The sequence below is a fragment of the Callithrix jacchus genome, chromosome 1, assembly GCF_049354715.1.
Source record: "Callithrix jacchus isolate 240 chromosome 1, calJac240_pri, whole genome shotgun sequence".
Lineage (NCBI taxonomy): Eukaryota > Metazoa > Chordata > Mammalia > Primates > Cebidae > Callithrix > Callithrix jacchus.
In genome coordinates, this window is record NC_133502.1 from 61,118,491 (window position 1) to 61,133,727 (window position 15,237).

Below are 15,237 nucleotides of genomic sequence, written 5' to 3' on the forward strand. Positions count from 1 at the left end.
TCTTAGGCTTTCTCCAAGAGGATTCATTAGAGTTAGTAGCACAAGAATATAGTTGTAACATGTTTTAACCTATAACAGACTAACGTGGTGTTGACCATGTTATATACTCCAGTGTTCTTTTTGAAAAAGAAAATATCAGACCAAGGAACAGTGTAAAGTTACACTCAAAATAATTATACGAGTGTCATGTAAGATATATTTGTTCATTTATTTATTCCTTTCCAACTAGTCAAATGATATAGTTTTAGTTGCTACACATACTTTGAAAAACATGAAAAATTCTAATAAGGATTCTTAATGAAGGCATATTGATTTACAAAATAAAATATAAAATGAAAAAAGATCCATCTTTTACAAACACAGATCTGGTTTTCTCTAATCTTCAACGAATATAATGAATTCATACTGTGGCATATGAACTATTATCCCTGCAATATTTAGAATTAGCAAAAAATATTTATTGAAAACCCTAACAATGAATACAGTACCCATTAGTCCCTGAGATAGTTATAGGAATAGAACACAAGAAACATTAAAATATTCTATGTGAAGCACAAAAAAAATGGTAAATACCTGTTTACATTGACAGATAACTGAAAGATAAATACACATGTAGATTGTGCAAGGTGGTCTGCCTAAACCCACAAACAAATCATTTAACAACATGAAAATGCTTTCTTTTCAGGCTGGGTGAGTGGCTTACTCCTGTAATCTCAGCACTTTGGGAGGCCAAGGCAGGTGGATCACCTGAGGTCAGAAGTTCAAGACCAGCCTGGCCAACAAGGTGAAACCCCATCTCTACTAAAAATACAAAAATTAGCTGGGTGTGGTGGCACACACCTTTAATCCCAGCTATTCTACTCTGGAGGCTGAGGCAGGAGAATTGCTTGAACCCCAGGAGGTGGAGGTTGTAATGAGCTGAGATTGCGCCACTACACTCCAGCATGGGCAACAGAACAAGACTGTCTCAAAAAAAAAAAAAAAAAAAAAAGGATAGAAAATGTTCTTTTTCCATTCTTTTGTTACAAAGTAGTATTAAAGATCATTGATTATTTCTGATAAAAAGTTCACAGATTTGCACAATCCTGCCCAGTAGTGCCTGTTTGTCTTTTAGTACATTGCCTTTAATTGTATAGCCATTCGACTTCACACTATATTAAAAAGTATGTGATTACTTTCAAATTTCTGACTCCATAAAAAAGTTATTATTCCACACCTGTTCCCTAGATTTTATAGATTTTTCATTCTTCTGTAACAATCAAGTAAAATCTGACCTGTTTCATTTATTTGCAGGAGATTTCATGGCTCCATCACAGAAAAAGCATCGTATCATGACTTATGACACTTTCAGGATAAAATGCATTAATTGGTGGATATTTTTTCATGTATTTCATACCTGAGACACTACCAGATGGTACTTTGCTAGTCTCAGGTTAATCATTATGTGAGAGAACTGGGCTCACAGCCAGACCCAACACACCGTTGACAGAGAAAACAAGGTAATGCTGAACCATACCTAGAAATCACAAGTGGCACTTTTGTAGTTTAAACAGACATCTGCTTTCACATGTCATGTTTATCTGATATGCACATTTCAAATATTATATATATAAGTATTAGCCTATGTAGATGTCAGCTATTCCTACTTCTCACACACACACAAGTATATATATTAGAATTTTTAAAAATTTAGGCATCTTTCTGTGCTCTCCTTCTATGTTTTTTCGCCTACAACTTTCCTGATCTTTCCTGAGGGTGCTGTTATTGTACTTACCCAGGAAAGTTCCCAGGTTAACAAAGTCATCAGCTACACACAGTGCATGAGTGAACTCCCTGCTTTTTCTGAGAGAGGATTCTTCTATTTGTTTTGGGAACAATTTCTACAGATATATTTTCTCATTGGATTTTTTTTAAGTACAAATGTTTGTATTTCGACAAGCAAAAAGAAAGCCTAGTTTTCTCCTACCTTTCTTCTCTTCGCTTTTATCTTTGCGTTTTGTTTTATTTTGCCAATATCCTCAACAGCATCTCTGCTTCTTTTTACTTATATATGTAATCATTCCAAGTACTGTAATTGTCTTCCAAATAGCAAAACCCCAGCTAAATTGAAGTTCCAGTACCAGAGCAGCTAGCAACCCTGCCCTAATGGGAAATGAAGGTGAGCTGGTTATGGGTGTTTACAGATTGCCTTCTTCTTTAACCTGGGGGAGGGCCAGGTAATTTGTTTATTTGTATAAATAAATAACAAATGTTGCATATTTGCTTATTTGTATAAAGAAATAAATAAATAATTAAGAATAAAGAAGTAAAATGTGCTAATTTTTATAAGCAAATACCTAGTTGTCCAATTCTTAACCAGTGACCCCCACACAGAAAACTTGGTTACACTGGCCAGTGCTCTTGTGGCTCTTGTCTGACCTGTGTCTCACCATCACTCTGGTGCTGCAAGCCCAACCTTGGGTTTCCCCTCCTCGCATCCCCATCCTTCAGAAAACCTGACCTGGGGCAGCCCTTAGTATTTCCCATGAAAGGTGCAGATTCAATATACTACCACAATAGAAAACAAGCCCAAAGAATTTTACTTACAGATCCTGGGCAAGTAGGGTGCAGTGAGTCAGGAGATTAGTCCTCTATCTCCAGTCACAGGAGTGCAGAAAGAGAGAGAGAAGAAAGAGAATGTGACAATTAGCAATATGTATAAGTGAACTTGGTGCAAGTCACTTAAAGTTCATGGGCAAATGCTTGAAGGGTCCCTTTGAAGAAAGCAGAAGGAAAGCCTGGAGCATAGTATGCTAGACAGAAGAGATGCTGCTATTTCTTATCTCTGGCCACTGGCTTGAGTCATTTATGTGTGGTGTGTGGTGCAGACCTGGAAATGTGTCAAGGGTGACTGAACCTTGCTTCTGATATATGGAAGTTAAACTTGTATGCAAAACAGATGCCAAGACAACATAAAATTGTAAGAATTCATTATAATCTTCTAGTCTCTCTTGAATTTTTGATCATCAATGACACAACTGTGATAACTGCTAGGTAGATTTTATAGCTCATGGAAGACAATTAACAAGAATGAAAGCATCACTAGAGAATTTAACTTCATTTTGACTAGTTTATTATGTAGAGTTCCTTTCCTTTGGAAAACATTACATAAATAATCTGATTAACAGTAAAACTTAAACCTCTCAAATACAAATATTCTTAATTACCCTCCTAAGCTCAGTTTTATAACTAGAACAAATCAGAAAAACATACATTATTAGAGTTTTATAGATGACACAAAAATAATTATCAGTAATAAAGACAATATTAACATGATAACATAAGTAAGACTTAAAAAGGTAATTAATCTCTAGGTAAACACAATCTGTTCCAAAGACTTTAAGCTTATAAGGGCTGATTGCAAGAGCAAATAAGCTAGGCTTTTTTCTCAGGATCTCTGTTTTTATTAGTTTTACTTTGGGTAGTTTAATTTAACAGGTGTTTTACTTGCAACTGTATATATTATGTGCATGTCATATCATCTATTTGCATATACTAAGTTATACATATGTGTGTATATGTATATACACATGCATATTACAAAATATATATACATACTATTCCAGCCACTTGGAATTTTTATTATGTGATTAGGAGGAGAAAATACATCCCTCCCCCCTCTCTCTCTGTATGTATATATACATACATATATATAGACACACACACATATATACATTGAGAGAGAGAGAGAGAGGGAGGGATGTATATATATACATACAGAGAGAGAGGGAAGTATATATATATACACACACACATATACATATATATATGCCCCCCCCACACATATAAGTAAATGCATCTACACATGTAGATGACTTTTTTATGGAGGTAAGTTTTAAAAGTTTTTTATCATAGAAAAAACATTTACCATGAGATCTACCTTCTTAAGAAATTTGTAAGTGAACAATATAATACTGTTAAGTATTATATAAGTATTACTATATGTATATAAGCTTACTACATAGGCTTTTAAAATTAATCTTACATATACACTGTCTGAAAATTTCATTTATTACAGCTAAGATTTAACTTATACAATTAGCTAATGAAGTTCTTTTCAGTAAATAAATTTTCATTAACTTCAAGATGTAAAATTGGAATAGTAAATCTTAAAATACAAAACAAAAAAGTAGAAACTTGGCCTTTATGATGAAATTGATTGTCGTTCACAGACTTCTTTTACTGTTCCTTTTTCTGAACAAGAGTTCAGAAAAATCTGAAAAGGAGTTCCTAATTTCTTAGGTTCAAAGTGAAGGAATAACAGTAGAACTAAATATAAACAGCAATGAAAGCATATATTGCGTCTCATCAAGAGGACTATAGATCTCTAAAATGTAATATAACATTCTAACCACTTGGTCAGATCTATCTTTCTAAACCGATGTCTAAGGCTACTATTAGGCTATCCAGTACATCATTTTTGGGGGGGGTTAGTATTTATTCCCAATAAATCTAAATCTGATTGTTTCTGTGTAATTATTTCTGGGGAAACAAAATACAAATGTTTAATATTAACTGTTGGGGAAAAGTGGATATTTATGTGTTGATAAGTTTCAACACTAAATGATAGTAAAGAAAAATGACATATTCTCTTCTAAAAGTACTTGAAGCAATGAAACCCATGCTTAGAAATCATGTGCAAACAGTAGGTTCAAGGAAATATTTTCCATTAAATGCCAAGTTAACTTTGTACTAGAAAGAAATAAGTGTCGGGCCTGTCTTCTTAGATTGCTAGTAATAAGTAATAAACAATAATAATTGCTAATGATAATAGCAACTATAGTAGATTCACGAAAATTAGTAGCAAGTCAGATTTCCCTGTTTTATTCTGTGGATTTAGAATGGAGACAAGATTGAAAGTCAAGGAAGCATACACTGAAAGATCAAACAACAGAAAAGAGGAAGCAACAATGCAACCTCAAAATCGTTTGATGGACAGGCCTGGATAAAGTCATCTAAATTCAAAGATTCTGTGGTTTTATTTTCAGGGTTTTTTCCCCAAATGCTATTACAATATTAATACAATAGTCCTTAGGATCATAGAAGCTAAGAATTTTTATATCTTAGATGAGATATAAGTATTTTCTAGGCAATTAAGGTAAAATTCAGAGAGGTCTCCAGGGTTAAGTCAGCTACTGACAGAGCTTGTTTAGGCCCAGAATACAAATTTAGGATCTTTTTTCATTATGACGAGTCTTTTCAAATAATTCAAGCTTATTTTAATAAAAAATAAAATGTATATTTCATTCTATCTGTAATAGAGTAATTTCTAATAAAATAATAAATTTAGTTTTAGATATCCTCATGGTGCTGTTTATATGCAGAAATAATATAGGAAGTTAGATATATCATTTTAATTTCAGAATTGGGGTCTGGCACCAAAGTCTCTAAAACATATATAATATTGAAAACCGCAGACACTAATAAGGGGATCTGGAGACAGAGATAGTGTAAGGAGAAAGATTATAAAGACCCTTTAAAAAAAAAGTCTTCATTATTACCTTTTGCCTCTGAATTCATAGAACCTGCAGGAGTGATAAACCAATGGATTAAATAAATGTAATCTGTTGGAGGAGGAAGCAGCAGCAAATGAAGGTAAGTAAGAAGAGAGAGATGGTAAAAGAACACTGGAAAAACCTAGTGCCAAAGAATCCAAAGGAAGGAAAGATTTCCAAGAGTGAATCAGCAGGATAGGATGCTACTGATATGAAAGTTGGTAAAGTTGAACAAATTGCACTGGATATATGGTTTTCTTGTATCCCAAGTAATATAGGTTTGAGTTAAATGTAGGAGATAAAAAGAAGATTATAGAAAGAAGTCTTAATCCTCCTTTGAAGGTATCCATAGTATAACAGTGGAGGGGAAAGAATACAGAAAAATAAATACATCACAATAGACTGAAATAATGCTACAACAGAAAAAACAAGGGTGCAATGGAATTCCATATGTTATCCACATATGCCAGCCACATAGGGCTTTCTGGAGGAAGTAATCCCTGAGCCAAGTCTTAAGAACTAGAGAAGTAGATTACATAGAACAGCCACAATTATGAAAGAGCAATGAGGATTGTTAATAGTGCATGTATGTCATTTAGAACTGTTACACATACAGAAACAGAAATGAGAAGGTAGATTTAGTGAAATACGCGATCAAGTAGTTCCATAAGATTCTAATTTGTATAATCAATCATAATACCAGGAACGGCCTGGCTTCCTGTCTTTGCTCCTCACTAATTCGGCCTAATCTAATGTATATAACTTAAAATAGAAATGTAGCTTTATTACTAAAGTTTCTAACTGAGCAGGAGTTAATTCTTTTAACAGATCCAAATTAACATTCCCTTTATATAGAAAGGGAATGTCATCAAAGCAGTATCAGTGTCTTTCTCAACCAATAAAAATAAGTGAAAAGGAAGACATATGCTTTTCAGCTTCTTAGTATATAGATATGTAAAGTCAAGCAAAGAGAATAGTCACAATGGTAGAAAAGAAATGTACACTAACGTAACAGTTACACATTTTAGGAATAGTTTCCCTGAAACTTACAGTGTTTTTTCTAATCTACTAGAATTTATGGTAAAATGTTTTCCCACCATCTTATCGTAACTGGCTAAAAAAAGAAAATTTGAGAATGACTCACAGTTATGAGAAGGAGAGCTATCTTCGTAATGGTATCATTATTATAGAATTGTGGGGATGCAACAGTAAAATGATCTTGCATTTATTTTGTGGGGAGCTGGTGAATAAAATTCGTATTAAATTTTAAGTTGTTAATGTGTATGGAAAAATGAACAAATATATCTCTAATGGAAAAATCAAACAAATGTAAGTGCTACTTGGGAATCTATTCAGCAAATACCATTGAAGAAGGGTACTTACAAAAATATGTAGCTTGTCCAAAATATGTATTATGAAGCTTGAAGTCTCGTAGATATATTCATGTTTTTCTTCATATACTGAAATTGATATCAGAATTACTTATCACTAAGACTTTGAATACAGTATACTTTACATAAATTCAATAAGTATATCTAACTTTTCTGTCCATGCAATGTGCATGGAATAAGGAAGATAAGTATTCATTTGTATTTACAAAAGAAAACTATGAAATTTAAAAGATAAACCAGAATTACATGTCTCTGAGCATCTCAGCACAGAATTAAAAAATTTACAACTCATGTTCTAATTCAGTCACAAATTACTATATTATTTTTCACTCTGATCTGACATTTATAAAAATTCAGTATTCTAGGACCAAACATTTATTATAGAATGCCTGATGTATACAGCACTTTATAAAGCAAATTCTTGAGAGTCAAACTCTATCTCAAATAAATTTGCATGTGACCAATGCAAGAGAACCCTCATCTCTGATAGACATGGTTTCTGCAGTTAATAGCTTTCAAATTTTAAAAGATAAATAAAAGCTTTAAAACTTAGAAATATTTGATGGAGAATGAAAGAAAATTAAACAGAAAGTTATATCATTATAAAAACCAAGAACAAAAATTACGTTTGGGTGAATTAAAGTATTATATTTAATATTTTTAAAAAATGTTAAACATATAATGAAAAGACATTTAAAAAGCCTTCAGTTTTAGTTAACTATGAATAACATAACGGCGATTCAAAAACCACTAAAAATGCCATACAGTCACATTAACTTTATGGCAGTGAAACAAATTACGTACTTGAGATTTTGAGGTAGAGAATTATACCATACAGTTGTCAGATCTCAAATGGAGTCTACTCCTAGGCAACAGATCTTAAAAATGACTGTAAGTAATATAAAAGTGTTAATAATTGAATTCAATGATTCATTTGAGTGATCTGCTTTTCATTTGATTAGGTTCATCTGACTAGCTACCAAGATATATAAAACAGAATCTTCATCTGTAATTTTCAGTATGTGATAATACAAGTCCATAGACAAATAACTCCTAAGCATGTAAGAAACGATATAAAGTATATATACACTGAAATTGAATGTAGTTGACATGGAAAAGCACACTGCACACATTGTAACTGAAGGCCTTACTATTACTGGATTCATGCTGGTAGCATTACGGGAGCAAGCAATGGGTACACATCATACCTCATTTAAAGAAATAACTTTTGGCCGGGTGCTGTGGCTCACACCAGTAATCATTTTGGGAGCCCGAAGTGGGTGGATCATCTAAGGTCAGGAGTTCAAGACTAGCCTGGCCAACATGGTGAAACCCCATCTCTACTAAAAATACAAAAATCAGCTGGATGTGGTTGGGGGAGGATGTACTGTAAGTCTCAGTTTTTTGGGAGCCTGAGGCCAGAGAATCGCTTGAACCCAAGAGGCAGAGTTGCAGTGAGCTGAAATTGTGCCACTACACTCCAGCCTGGGTAAAAGGGTGAGATTCTGTCTCAAAAAACAGAAAAGAAAATGAAAAGAAATAACTTTTATAGATAATTACATCTATGTGTTTAGAGAAGACTGCATTATCTTTCTCAATTCAAATTACTTTTTTTCATCAAAATTAAAACCCACTTATTTTTAAAAATTCAAAAGTGATTAGAAGTGGTCTTACAAATGCAAGCTTTGTCTTTAGTTTGGAACTGTTTATTCACAATAACTTCACTTAGTCAAGTAATTTATAATTCTGTGGGATCTTTCTGTCTTGAAGCGTATCACCTAACCATAAGAATTTTAAAAATCCTTATTATTCAAATCTTGTATTGAAAAATATCCCCAATGAATTTCATTAAACAATCTTGACTTAATATAACTATACACATGGTATAAAGGTATTTAAAACAAAAAGGAAATGCAAAAAGATAAGTGATACATGCACTGTATGAGAGAAGTAGAGAGAAATAGACTAGAGGCTAATCAGACAAAGTACATAAATTCTGTCTGCTTAGCTGGGTGTCCAGTGTAGTCCATCCTTACTCCACCTGCATGTTCTTATTTTAGATTGTTTGCCAGTTGAAAAATCTGTGAATATTTAAATTATGAAACGCTTAGTCACAACTTGGTATGTGCCCTCAAATATCTGAAGATGTCCTTCTAAAAGAGTATGCAAGTATATTTTATGATAGCATATAGACCAAACCAGGATGGATATGAATAGGTAGATAGATGATAAATAGATAGATAAATCAGTGTAAGTATCTATAGAGAGAGTTTAGTAACAGTTACTGGTTTTTATAAGGTAGGGCATAATAATGTTTGCAAAATAAATAACATTTATTATAAGGTATTATTGTATTCATTACAATACATTATAATGCATTACAGTAAATTATATATATAATTGCAATAATGATTGCTAATATTATATAATAATGATTAGATTTCTTTTTTCTCAGAACTAATAAACACCTTTTCACTGGATGTATTCAATCTCAAGTGGCATGCTTATATTTCAGAGTGGTTTAGAAAATATTTCCAAATTTGAGGGGAAAGGCAAAGAGACTTCAGTTTCTCACGTAGAAAATCTGTAATTCTTGAAACTGGATATAAGAAATAAAGCGATGAATTTATTTTTAAAATTTAGCAGTTCCTCACTATTTTTAGAAATATATTCACAGTTATCTGTTGTTGTTCTATTTAACTATAATAAAAGAGTAAAATTTTGCTAGTTCAGCTTGATCAGAGTTTGTTTCAAGTCAGTGAGGATGGTCTAAAAATTATGTACAACAGATGAAGAAAGGGTTTTTACAGAAAATTAATGAACTCACAAACTGCAAGGGAATTGCCATATCATTGGAGGAGCTTATTTCTCTCAAGGGTGCCATCATAGCTGTTAGTACCATGGTCATAGAAAACGTCCTCGACTCTGCCCATTAACCAGTTAAGAGATCTTGAACAAGCTTCGTAGTCTCCGTAGGGCTCAGTTCTTTCATCTGTGGCTGAAAGGATTTAGTCCAAATGATCCCTAGAATTATTCCCATTTCTATGGTTTTATTATTACAGCTACCACATGGAACCAAATCAAGAAGGGAAAATTGTTTATTGAGTTTCGTAGGATTACCATAAAGAGTGACTTACATTAAAAGCATCTTCTCTGGCAGTAATTTTTTTTTTCATATTACGAAAACAAATTAAATAAAAACACCACTTTAAGAATGATGTTTTTCAGTTTTATTTGTAAACCTTTGTGGAGAAAATTATGTTTCATGGCAGGAGATTATAAGTAATACTGTCATTTTAATATTTTTAGATATTTTCCATCCAACTTCAGCTATAAATTTTTTTACCTGCTTGAAATTAAATCTTTAAAAAAATAAATGTAGTAGACTATTTAATGCTTCCACAGTCTGTGTTTAAAACTTATGAGAAGTTAAAATGTTTTTATTTCATAATCATGCTAAATTGTTATTGTTTTTGAACCAGATTTTTCAAAACAAAATTTATGTTACTTATCATCCAGCTCAATGTTGGCATATTAAAATCAAGACTAAAAATATATTTTATCCCTATCAACTCTTGGATAATAGGGATGATAGCTGGAACCATTGCTCTTAAAGGTGTGAGGCACCCCATGAGAGTCCCACTGCTCTGAGGGACTTGCTATTTTGCCATACTGGAGAGGTTGTTACCTGTGGAGATTCTTCTTGATGATTCAAGGTGAAGTTGGCCTTCCAGCCATTCCAATGAACCATCATGTGACAGAAATAGTTCTGTACTTTTCATTCCAACCCATCTGTCAGCTGAATACCCTTGAATGATCAGTCAACACTACATGAAAGAGAGCAATTAACCATTTGGATGCTGCTGAATTATTGATTCACAAAATTATAAGATAAACTAAATTTATTGTTGTTTTAGTCAGTTCAGTTTTGGGTAGGTTTTTTAAAATGCATGAATAGATAAACACAGTTTAGTATCTTACAGTGAGGTGCTACCATTACAAAATCTAAACTGTGGCTTTACTTGGGAACAGGGTATTGGGTAAAAATCTGATAAGCACTGAAGTGACTAGTTTGAAAAGATTAACGGATATTGAAATAAATAGAAAATACTGGGAGTTGGCTTAAAGTTCATAATACTGTCACCTGAAGTAACCTAGAAAATATAAAAGGTACTTAATGAACTTGATAATCTAGTTAAAATGATTTCTGGGCAAAGTGTTGAAGATGCCACCTGGTTTCTTCCTGCTGTCTATGATAAAATGAGAAAAAAAAAAAGAAATGTGCTAAGTAAGAGACTGTTTGATCTAGTACAATATGGAGTATATGTAAGGGGCTTAAGAGAAACTTTCCAATCAAGGAGTCATTCTCAAATAAGACACAGCCTCTGAGTAAAGATCAAATAACTATAGGGCATTGCCAGTGGAGCACAGCCTTAATGAATCCAGGCTGTGGCTATGAGATCTTTTGTTATGACTTCTGAAGGATCTAATGCTGTATCTCATATACATTGGCAGTTACCAAAAGAAAAAGAGGCCTCTAAGAGCATGTCACTTGGATGCTTTAGGATAGACAATGGATCTTCAGATTCTTCAGGGCATAAATGACAATCTCATAGGGAAACCAAGACAAAGAAGGTTGTATCTCAAAAAGATTTGTCCATGTGTTTTTTTTGGCAAATGGACTAGATTGAGAACTGACATGCAAGAAGCTCATGAAGCTTTTGTTTAAAAAAATTACAGTAACATAAACTGAAAGAGACAGAAGAGTAAACAGTATTTAAGGAGGCCATTAGATATTCCAAAATCTATAGGCAGTTAGTAGTATAAGAAAACTGGACGTTAAGGGAAATGTGTTTATTTACGAGGGTACACTATATGGAAAAGGAAGTTTTCAGGGGGCAAGAAAAAAGCCAAGAATGACATATAGGATCAGGACTGAGCGCTAATCAAGGCAATGTAAACATGTGCCAGGACGTCTTTAAGAATTGCCATGGCACAGTGATGGCTGTGTGTTTTTCATTCTTTCCCTTATGGAAGAAGAGTGTTTACTTTAGTTATCCTATGCTTTTCTCATCTCTGGACGTGGGGGTGGGAGGGTTTGTCTCTTTAGTTCACTGGTCTTCAGACTAAAAGCAACTTTATACTTGAGGAAAAGAATGCAAGGCATTTCTTATGAAGCTAGATCTGACTTTGCTGATGGGATGCTGGACCTTGAATCTAAGCCTTATATAATAATAGAGAGACTTTTTATGTTTTTTGCACCATAAAGGAATACCAATAATTTTGTGACCAGGGCAATAAACCCTAGTGGTTTTAAATATGGTAGTGAATTATTTGAAACTGCTTTTATGAATATTCATGTCTATACCCTCTGCACTTGAATAGGTGCATGGCTGGGACTATTTAAATCAAATAGAGTATGATGCTAGGTTATAAAATGTCACACAACATTCACCTTGTTCACTGAAATAATTATTCTTGGCTCCTTGACCTAACATGTAAACTTACCTGACTACCTTGTGGCTGCCATACTGAAAGGGCCACATTCAGGTATCGTTGGCAATCTTAGCTGGGCTCAATCCATTATTCTACACAGAACAGTAAAATTATCCAGCTGAGCTCTGCTGGAAGTCCTGACTCACATTGTCAGATACAGCAGAATTGTAGGATTTTTACCACTAAGTTTTATGGTCATTCGTTCCACAGCTTCTCTTTTGAAAGGTAAATCTTTAACAGATAAACTTATAAAAAAAAAACAAATGAAGTGATTTGCACAAAATTGTGCAATTATATCTGGGGGGAGCTGGGGTACAAAGTTAGAACCCACGTCTTCTTACCTCCACTACACATCACTGTCCTGACAGGGTATATTTTATGAAGTGTTATAATGTTTAGAAATTAAACATTATAAACATTAACTTATGTATTTGTCTGTTTTAGTATTGATATAAGGAAATACTTGTGACTGGGTAATTTATGAAGAAAAGAGGTTTAATTGGCTCATGGTTTTGCAGGCTGTACAGGAAGCGTGGGAGCATCTGCTCTGCTTGGCTTTTGGGGAGGCCTCAGGAAACTTACAATCACAGTTGTAGGCAAAGCAGGCACCAGCATTTCACATGATCTGGAGCAGAAGCAAGAGACAGAGCAGGGAGGTGCTATGTACTTTTAAATGACCAGGTCTCAGGAGAACTTACTATCATGAGAGCAGCACCTGGGGATGTGGTGTTTAAACCATTAGAAATTTCCCTCATGATCCAATCACCTCCACCAGGCCCCACCTCCAACACTGAGTATTAAAACTGAACATAAGATTTGAGTGGGAACACAGATCCAAACCATATCAACTTATGAATATTAACAATGTTTTTGTCAGTTCTTCCTTCTGTTTATTTTCTTTTATCTCATTTTCTTCTACTAGTTAGCTAACGATTTTAGATTCTGCTCACATATGAAGATAATAAACAAATTACAATAAGTAAATTCTAATTCTTAGTGGACTCTGAAATGAAAAATGTATTATTTTTATGATGGAGATTTAAAGCCCTACATTTTATGTGCCCTCGTTTAGTCTCTCATTCCATAAAGCTGTAATAAGAAACAATTTCATAGTATCTTCCCCACTAAGGTAAATCCGGCTCCAGGATCAAGATTCTAGCCATATAGAATTTTAAAGCTCCAATTCAACAAATCAGCATTTCCACACTGAGGTGACTTTTTGCCAATTGGTTTTTCTTTCGTAGTCATATTCTGTTTCTTGATTTTTTTATTATAATTATATAAAAAACGCAAGTATTATGATTTATACCCATTAAGTAATATGTTGAACTCTAAGTTTTTTTTTTTTTTTACACAGAATACAAATAAAAGTTTATTGTACAAAATTAAGGCCTTCATATTTCATAGTTCACCAAGGCTAAAGAAACACTAGTTTAAGTTCTTCACAGAAATTTCACTTTACTCCCCCTAATCTCTAACTATTAAAATGACCCAACTAAATGTTACCAAAACAAACACATAATACCAAGTCCTTTAAAGATGACTATCCCAAATGTTATTTCTTGGCATAGGTGATCTTCATAGCATGGGCTGGTGTGATCTTAAATCCCTGTAAAGCATCCCGGGCAGCTCCAGCCTGCCCATCATTTTCAAATTCAACAAAAGCAATGTCATGCCTCCCTGGTACCAGTTGTACTTCCTTGAAGCCAGGGAACTGATTAAACAGCATGGATAACATCATCTCATTAGTCTCTTCTGGTAAGTTATTAAGGAATAAAATATAGTTTGGAGGGTAATCAGGGACCTGAGGATTTGGTGTTGAATTTCCTTGGGTATTGGCTGAATTTGGAGTTCCCTGGCCAGGCTTCTTGTTTGTGGTTGCTGCAGTCTGTTCCACAGTTTTGGCTTTTTTCTTTTCTTTTTTCTTCTCTTTGTCAGCAAAAGTGCCACGCATTTTAGATATTATATCCGAATCTGTTTTTGCATACTGTATTAGCATTGGTTTACCATAAAATGGAAATCCTTGTAACTGTCTCAAAGCATTCGTGGATGAGCCCAGTTCCTTAAAGATGACAAAGGCCTGCCCCCTCATCTTCATGGTCTTCAAAGCCACAATGTCCACGACATGACCAAACTGAGAAAACAGGGCATAGAGGGATCTCTTTAATTCTTCCTTTTTAATTTTGTCATTCATATTGTTGATATAAATTGTATGATTTGGTCTGATATCCATGTTTGCGTTAAATTCTTCAAAAACAGTAAGTAATCTAAGGCGTACGCCGTCCCTCGTTAGATCTAACCGAACTCTAAGTTTTAAAGAGTTGGTGAATAAAAAGCAGGAGAAAAACGAGGGAGAATGAAAGGCAGTAAGGGAAAGAGGAAGACATGTTGGCTCCATGTACTATTGGTTTATCCATTAGTGATACATCATTAAAATCTACTTTGTCTTGCTTTTTACCAATAAATTGGTAAAAAAAAATAAGTTTTAAAATAATAAATCATAAAGGAGATATGAGGGAACAGGTCTCTGGTTGGAATGCGGGCAAAAATAAATTGTTTGGAGGAAGATCTGACAAATAACCCACTTTTCCAGGTTGGATTCATATTCATAGTTCCATCAATTTATCTTGTAAAAGATGTGTTGTAAAAATAAATTTGCACAATTGCATTAAGATATATGAATACAGTTTTCCTTACAGCATTATTTATAAAATGGAAAAAATGTGCAATGGGCTTATTCATAGATAACTAGTTATATTATCTCCATACAACAGAAGACTGTTTAAAATTAAAGTATATTTATATATATTAATGTG

The 15,237-nt window shown here is 33.6% G+C and overlaps 1 pseudogene; it reads right to left on the reverse strand.

Moving 5' to 3' along the window:
* Positions 1-13,762: 13,762 nt before the first annotated feature.
* On the reverse strand, positions 13,763-14,722 carry LOC100407601 (small nuclear ribonucleoprotein polypeptide B pseudogene; annotated as a pseudogene).
* Positions 14,723-15,237: the final 515 nt, after the last annotated feature.